General features: G+C 44.3%; 1 protein-coding gene across 1 annotated transcript in view; it reads right to left on the reverse strand.

The window, feature by feature from the left end:
- The window catches only part of CEMIP2 (cell migration inducing hyaluronidase 2), a 75,746-nt gene extending 67,309 nt beyond the window's left edge, over positions 1-8,437 (reverse strand). Inside the window, exon 1 of the mRNA XM_043890717.1 lies at positions 8,205-8,437. The gene's annotated coding sequence lies outside the window, so the exon portion shown is untranslated. The remainder of the gene's footprint in view (positions 1-8,204) is intronic.
- Between the last annotated feature and the right edge of the window lie 701 nt (positions 8,438-9,138).

Here is a 9,138-nt window from a genome sequence, read left to right on the forward strand (position 1 = left end):
GTGAGTGACCTTTAAGAAATAGTTTAATTCATTATTTCACTCCTCTCATTTATGCAAAACATAGGAGGCAGATGTCTGATTTGTCTGCCACCAAATATACTCACTAATCCTGTCTTTTTTCAAATCTGTTAGCCTATCCATGAAAAGCAAGCTTGACCCTAAAGCCAAGATGGCTGATAGAGTGAAAAGGCTGGAGAACGTTATCCCAGGAAACAAAAGAGAAGCAAAGGGAGCAAAAAATACAGATTTACATACTAAGGCGGAAGAAAGGGTGACAACTGAGGAATAGCGAACATTCCTCACCTAATCAAAAATAAAATTTAAAAAAAAAAAAAAGCAAAGTAAGTAGGCCTCTGGTTGGAAGTAGAAAAAGAAAAAACTAAAGGATAAAACTAGAGGATGACTATTTTTCAACTTGGAAAATTGAAGACAGAATGAGAGGGTCATTTTACCTACCAGTCCTCCGCTCCTCACTTCTGTCTCCTTTCTTCTGCTTATTATTTCTCAGATTCCTCCTTCTCCTTAATTCTTTCTCCTGAAAAGCTGTTCTCTTTTCTTCTCCTCCCTCTCAAGTCTTTAGACCATCCCCCTTCACTCTTGTGGAGACTCCCAACCTGCTGACAGTGAAGGATGGCCGTGCAGAGGCACACAATGGCAGGCGGAGGCATGTCATCAGCCTTGCAGCTGGCCTTTGAAAGAAAGAACCAAAGCCTAAGCCTGACCCGAGGGAGGCCGATTTAATTAAGATCACAGCAAAGGACAGAGCTGCCTGTGGGCTGCAGGGACGAAGCTTTACGATGCTCTTCCAGAAGCAAAATTCAAGAAAGTCGTGGTGGTAGAATGTTGAAAGGTGGGAAAAAAGAAAAGACAATAGAGATGTGATAAATAAGCATTAACTGTACCAAAAGTTTATAATCCAGTGACATACAGACATCAAAATGCAATGACAGTAGGAAACATGTAACAAGTATGTTTTGACATGCCTTTCAAACTAAGAAATATTCCAGATGAATAATGCGATGACCAGACTGAAGTGATCCAGGCTATTCAATTCAGCAACAAAGCAAATTTTCTATTAACGATAGGGCTAGGACCATAATCCAAATGTGTAATCTTTTTACCTATACAACATAGTCTATTTTTAACACAGTATATCTAAGAGAAAAGCCTTATCAAACAGAGAATGTGTACGGACTTGGGCATCACTTATGAGACAAAGATTTTGTGAAGGTTAGGACCCAGTAATACAAAAAATATACATAACTCTACCTTAAAGGAGCTCCTAGTCTAGTGTTGGAGGTGGGGGTGGGGGCGAAGGAGCTCAAAGTCTAGTGTTGGAGGTGGGGGTTGGGGCCGACACAGGTAAACAAGTAATAACAATACACATTGAGGCAAAGACACTGGGCTGGTGTGTCTAAAGAGGTGATAGCCTGGTTTTATTTAATTCCAAACTTACCCAAATGTATACCATCAGACTACTACTAATAGCTTCCTTTGTATGTGTGAACTAAAATTTACCACTAAATTTTGCCCCTAAAATGACAACACATTGTCCGGCAATAACCAATACAGGGAGAAAACAACGAACTCATGAGGTCTTTCGTATTCTCTGAAAGGCTGGCTGGTGGGTGTCATCCATGGGTGAGTTTCTGGCCAAAATATTAATACAAAAGAATTACAGCCCCTGTCCTCCTAGGGCTTGTAAAAACTAGGCTTGTGAAAACTATAGGGACCATATTACACCTCCTCCACAGTCTCTTTGACATTTGAATTCAAGAGTATCAGAGAGTCAAAAGGTAGGATCTCCACTGAACGAGCAATTACTCAGAACTAGAGCAGAGATTGGACTCTGCATGGCTGAACAGGGACAGACTACAGCCAGCAGAAGAAGGCAAACAAAAAAAAAAAAAAGAAGAAGAAGAAGGCAAACAGGGGCTGAGTGATGAGCTCACATGCCACAAACAAGAAATACTTTAGGCTAGAAGAAATACTTTAAAGCTAAGGCCAAGCTCAGATGACATGGCAACCAGGCATCTGGGGAAGGTTATCCAAGAACTGACCATATATTGTCAAGGGTGGCCATATCGTAAGGACAGACATTGTCTAAATCAGCAGGCACTTGGGAAAACAGCAACTAACATCCATCGAAAGATGTCATTAATCATGCAGAGAAGACGATTCACCTCTCATTTGGCCTTTTCACCTATATCTTCATACACAGCCCTCTGCCTAGCAAACTGCTAGCTTCTCAGCATTACTGGCTCTTCATTGTACGACATTGGATGGTTAGGGGATGGCTGTGACTAAGCACCAATTAAACAATTAAAGCCATACCTTTGCACTAATGAAATATAATATTTTTTAAATCTTCATATGTGTATGTTCAGTTGTGTCTGACTCTTTGTGGCCCCATGGACTGTAGCCCACCAGGCTTCTCTGTCCATGGGATTCTCCAGGCAGGAATACTTGCCATGCATGCCCTCCTCCAGGGGGTCCTCCCAATCCAGAGATAGGTCTCTTGCATTGCAGGCAGATTCTTTACCATTGAGCCACGGGGGAAGCAAAAATGATGTTATATGTGTGGGTTTTTTTTTTTTTAAGCCACATTTTTTTTAATGACTCTTTTTTTTCATTCCTTCTGAAACAGGAATCAGGCATTTATTTGTCCTTATGCTACACTTAATTTTTCCAATCCCTAAAATATTAAAATGAATTTTCTAACTTTGTTGTGTGTTTAAAAAAGAAAAGCTCATTTATTCTTCAGGAAAATGAGTCGCTATAAACAGAGACCATTATGGTAAGAGAAGGCTTCCAGTCTTATGTTACTAACCAGTAATTAGGCAAGAGCCCCCAAATCAATAATAATTTTATTCTTCAGAGACACTTAGTATTCAGAGATGACTAGGACATCTAGTTTGTGGAGAATACGCATATGTTCTAATAGTTACATCAAACTCAGAGTCAATGAGGACAATTCTTTTCTTGGTTGCTCCATATGGATTGTCTCAAACTGCAACCTTTTCAGGCAACAACAATGTTCCTTCCAGTCACACTACTAAATGCAATGTTAAAGTCAAGAAGAGCCTGGCGGGCTACAGTCCATTGGGCCGCAAAGAGTGGGACATGACTGAGCGGGTAAGCAAAGCAAAGCTAAGATCACCACAAGCTCTCCTAGGCAAACTTTTCATAATATAAAATCTCATCAAATTCTGCCAAGGTTTCATTTGTAGTCCAAATGAAGATGAAGCACTGATAAAATAAATGTAAAAGATTAATCACGTATCATCATCTAATGAAAAGAAATATCTTGTTATAAGCCTGATTAGTCTAATAATAATTTCAGAGCAGATTTACCTACTAGATCAAAGGACTCATTTGTTGGGAGATAGGGATTCTATGTTTCAGGTCATACACAGCTTTGAGTCTGTTTCACTTTTTGTAAAGAGACATTTTAATAAAGACCCTATGCCTCATACATCTCTGTATCATTCACAGCAACTTGCCAGTGCCTTGTACATCTTAGGAATGTAATCAGATATTTGCTGAACATAGTTTCTAACAAGCAGCATTAAAGTCTTCTCAAAGCAAGTACAGGGAAAACAAAAGAACACGCAAACCTATTTCTAACATGTTTTTATCATATGATTCAAACACAAATCTGAATAATGTTCCCAGGAACTTGCTTCTTTTTAAAAATGTGCACTTCAACAATACTTTAAGCTGGTATACTATTTATGGAAAATGCAAGTAAAGTTAACATTACTTTTACACTTAGTTCCTTATTTGACAAATTTATTACAAGTAGCTTCACCCCCTCTGTGCACCATACCACATCTAGATTCTCGCAAATGAAACAGAAGGTATAGTGTCTGCCTTCAACTTGGGTGCAATGGGTTTCTAAGCCCAAATGCAAGTTATTTCATTATTAAAACATTAAAATAACTAAGTTCTAACAAAACCAAACAGGAGCATATTAGAGTATATTGGAGAAAAAGAAAAAATGCTGGCTGAAAATAGGGACAAAGGGGTTCTTGTCCCCACTCAGCCATTAATTTACTACATGACCTTACCTAATTAGTTAGCCTCTGTGGGTCTCAACTTCCTCATTTTAATATTATTTTTGAAGCCCATTAAACTGCATGTCAAGACTCAGCATGTAACTGTCCTGAAAACTGATTTATAGTCATGCCACCCTCCCCCCTAAAAAGTCACATGTAACATGGCAGTTTTAAATATCTGAGTATGGATTTCTATCAAAGGCAATTTATTAAAATGTCAGATGAGCTTAAGTCTATTTCAAGTGGAGAATTAAGGCACATGTATTAAAGCAAGTACTGTTTACAGATTCAAGTTTCACCTAGACAGCAGCTGTTGCTATTGAGAGCACAACCTTTCTTTAACAGGGTAGTTGAAAATTATACCTCTTTACAAATGGAGAAAACTATTAAGGGTGATTTTCATGGTCTCAGAAACACAGATGCATAGCTTTTTGTTAGGATCAAGAAAAGCAGTAGAACAAGCCTGGCTTGGGAGGCAGGAAGGAGAGCACGGAAGTTACAGTACACACCCAGACAAGCCCCTCTCATTTGATGTACTGTGCTAGACAGCCTATACGTCTAATTAGTGTTCACAACCCAAACGCAATGAAAAGATTTCCCAGGGCTGAGATGAAGGTGGTGGGAACAAGTGAGCTTTACCATATGACAACAGCTGAAGACTTACACTCAAGATGGGATTCAGATCCCTCAGGAAAGGGCCAATAAAACAGACATCTGTGACTGAGACCAATTACACTAAGATATAAACTGGATCTATTTACAGCTGTTACAAAAAGAACATATTTTGAACGTACCAAATAATAGCACTGGAGCGACTGAACTGAACTGACTGATATGGTACTTTATCATATATATAGCAAATTAAATCAAAGTTAATCCTCAAAGAATTCCATAAAGTCATTTTACAGATGAAGAAACAATTATGTGAAAAATCAGGGGATTTGGCTGATAAGCAAACGGTCAACTGTCAGCCTTGTTTTCAACTCAGTTCTGACTTCAAGTCCTCCAATCTTTATATTTCAAAATAGTACTCTAACATCAGTTTCCAGCCCCTACTATTTTGTCTGATTTGGCAAATTTTATTTTTTCACTAAATTGCTTCCCCCTCCCATTCCTGATTGGATCCTCCTCTGGGTTCCTAAAGCATTCTATGCATGATTCTCCACTTACTGGGCCTTCTAATTGTTCACTTCCTTTTGCCCCTGAATAGACTCATTTCTTCAATAGCAGAGATTGTTTTATCCTTCTTTATAGATGGAGGCCACCAGAGACTATCTTTGCTCCTCGTGACCTCTCAAATTTCAACCATTTCATCTAACTCCCTCTCTCTACCAAAAAGAATACTCGGCCAAAAGAGTGGGCAATCAGATTGCTTCCAGACAGCCTGACACACAATAGGTGGTTAATAATTGTTAGCTGAAGGGATGGTGGGTGGTGGATGGTGGATGATGTAATACTTGTAAATATTTTACAGCACTTTACAAGGTATGCATTTACATACAGCATTTCCTGTGAGTCTGAAACTGTTAATTTGATAATGAAAATTTAAGTTTTCTTACCCAACATCTGGTTCATCATTCTCAATTGCAGAAACCTGCCCAGAGGCACCTAGCTAGAAGTAGTAACTTTTCAACTTCAGAAATTGCCCACAAGCCTACCTCACTCTCTTGCTTTGCTTCCTTTTCATTTCAAACATAGCTGTTTGAGAACAGGCTCGATTATGTCTATTGGAACATGAATAAGGTGTTGTCCTGTTCTTATTTCCTGTTGTGAAACCTGAGACTTTTGAAAATTTGAAGGGTTGGTTATCAGCCAGATCAAGAAAAGAGACTTTACTCAGACAATTAGCTGTGACAAAGGAAATCTAAACAAGTACCATGTAAGAATTTATTGATTCAAATTTCCTGTCCACATACACAGTGCCCAGTCCTCAGCCTGCCTGCTCATTCACAGACTGTTAAAGAGAAACAGGTGATGACTCAGAATTCACTTTTAACATTACTTTTCTGGACCTCTAAACACATTCAGGTAAAACAGCATCAAGGGGACTGAACTGAAAAAACTAAAAGACTTTAAGTTACACACACACACACACACACACACACACACACACACACACACCCTGCAGCACAGACAGGCAAAAAGTTGAGAGGTGTGATTTTACTGCACAGGATAAAGCACACACACACACACACACACACACACACCCTGCAGCACAGACAGGCAAAGACTGCACAGGATAAAGCGCACACACACACACACACACACACACACACACACCCCTGCAGCACAGACAGGCAAAAAGTTGAGAGGTGTGATTTTACTGCACAGGATAAAGCACCAGACACACACACACACACACACACACACACACACCCCTGCACACACACACACACACACACACACACACACACACACACACACACACACACACACACACACACACACACACACACACACCCCTGCAGCACAGACAGGCAAAAAGTTGAGAGGTGTGATTTTACTGCACAGGATAAAGCACCAGAAGGCACTACCCAACATTTACTAAGAAAATGAGTGAGTGAGTGAAAGTCGCTCAGTTGTGTCTGACTTTTTGCGACCCCATGGACTATAAAGTCCACGGAATTCTCCAGGCCAGAATACTGGAGTGGGTAGCCTTTCTCTTCTCCAGGGGATCTTCCCAACCCAGGGATCGAACCCAGGTCTCCCGCATTACAGGTGGATTCTTTACCAGCTGAGCCACAAGGGAAGCCCTTACTAAGGGAAGCCCATACTAAGCAGAAGTGCACTATCTTCTATTTCGCCCAGAAATGCAAACTCTTTTGGAACTTTGAGTAGCTAATCAAAGACACAACCAAAGTGTGATGCCTGACCAATTCTGAAAATAGCAAGCTTCCTTCAAGGGTCAAACAAACATTAATAGCTCCATTCTAGCCAACCAAAGAACCATAAATCTAATATTTTCAATGTATTGGTTTTAAAAACAGAGACGTTTCCAACAGGTAAGCAGGCTGTTTTGAGGATTCAGTCCTCCCTCAGCTCAGGTGAAACTTCCCTTCATCCCCCTTCCTCTGAATCATTCTCACTTTGTTCTGGGAAGAGCTACAGAAGGTGGCATCTGCACACTCTCAACACATGAAATTATGCAATATCACATCACAATCACACTTACAGAAGGGGAGTGAATACAAACCAGTGAGTGGCTCCTGTGCAGAATGAAAGTTCTTAAAATTATGAAGCACTCTATTCGTAACCCCTAGTGCTGATCAAAGGAGACATATATCAAAGTCTGTTTTCCTAACCTAATGCGGAGAATTTAAGTGAGTGGCTTCCGCTCCACGGGAACTCTGGTGACACAAATCAACCCTCAGCAGAGAGCATCCAGGGACGTCAGAACCTTAATTTTATTGCAAGGAGTGTAGCAATCAGCATTAACCAGCACTCAGGGGTCCTCGCAGAACCAGACCCCCTTCTTTTGCCAAGACCTCCCAACTTTGCAGAGGAAAGCCAGAAGTGGAGGATCCAGTGCTAAGCCTTTCCCCAGCTTTAAAGAAAGCTGCACGGAGATCTTAAAGAGTCGCCCCACCATAACTAACAGAAACTGGGGTGGGGGACAATGGGGGTGGGAACCAACCCAACGGGAATAGAGACAAAGATCACCCCAAACGAGTACGCGCGCGCGCACTGAAGCCGAAAGTCTGCAATGCACATTCCACCAGCCTTTCACTGTAGTCGGCTTCCTGTGGGGTTTATTCCCCCAAACCAGCCCTCTCCAAAAAGTTTAAGGCTGTTCACACCGACTTTCAAAGGTCCATTGTTTCCTTCCCCGTAAAAGTAATGAAAAGAGAGAGGCAGAGAAAGAAATCAAGACTCGGTTCCCAAAGACCCTTTCTCATGGAGAGGACTTACTCTGGGGAGCCTTGTTACTCCTAACCCAAAGAGGGGAGAGGCGGTGCGCGGGGGCAGGGCGGGAGGGTGCTGTTGGGGGGCGGCAGGATGTTTGCCGCTCCAACAGAAAGGCCCAGATGCGACTCCTGGGAGCCAGGAAGGACCGGAGGACCCCCGTCCGCGTCCTGGCAGTGGCCCCCAGCTCGGAGCAAGGGAGACCGGGCAGGAGAGGGGGCTGGTGACCCAGTTACTTCTTACCTTCCCCTCCCCCGCTTAGCGCTGGCTAATTCAGGTGCCTACACAGCAGTCCAAAGAGACTGGGCAGAGCTCCTGGCGTCCCAAGGTCCGGATCTTCCCTCCATGGCCAGGGAGCCCCTCCAGCCCCGGAGCCCGCCGCCGCCGCCGCCGCTACTGCTGCTTTTACGCAACTGGCAGCCGCAGCCTCTGCCTGGAGGTGAAATACTCTCCTCCCGGGAGTGACGCGCACTTCCCTCCGCCTCCGCCTCCTCCTCCTCCAGTCCCGAGCCTCCGGGGCAAGGGCCTCGGCTCGCTCTCTCCAGCTCAGCCGCTCCGCTTTCGCCGTCCCTTCCCCTTCGGGAGGAAGAGGAGGAGAATCGTGGCCCGGGCCGCAGCGTCCCCGCGACAACAGGGAGAAGGCGGCCGCTCGGGGGCAGAGCGGGGTCCCGGGAGTCGGGCTCGTCCCTGGTCGGCGGGCGCCGCGGCTCGCTCAAGTCGCGCTCAGCCTCCGCCGGCCAGACAAGCAGCCCGGCTCTGCGGGGCAGAAGGCTACGGATTGGGCGCGCGGGCGGGCTAGACGAAGAAGGCGGGGGGAGAGGAGGAGCCTGCGGCGGGAGGAGGTGGCGGCCGCGCAGGGCTCCGCCCGCTTCGCTCCAGCTGCGGACACAGCACTTAGCGCCTCTCGCCGCGGCGCCCAGAACAGCGCCTGACCGCCCGGTTGCCGGAGCAGCCCTTCCAACCAGCGCCCCCCGCTGCGGCACCCATCACCTCCAGGGTTAAGCTTAACCTGAGCCTCATCGCCTCTCAGCTGAGCTTGACTCTGCACCTCCATCACATCCCCATTGAGCCTGACAACGGCACCCCGACACTCCCAGCTGAACCCGACACTTAGCCACCCATCACTCCACGGCTGACCTGGACATTTTACCCCTATCACCTTCCGGCTAAGCCTGAC

The sequence above is a fragment of the Cervus elaphus genome, chromosome 29, assembly GCF_910594005.1.
Source record: "Cervus elaphus chromosome 29, mCerEla1.1, whole genome shotgun sequence".
NCBI classification, from domain to species: domain Eukaryota; kingdom Metazoa; phylum Chordata; class Mammalia; order Artiodactyla; family Cervidae; genus Cervus; species Cervus elaphus.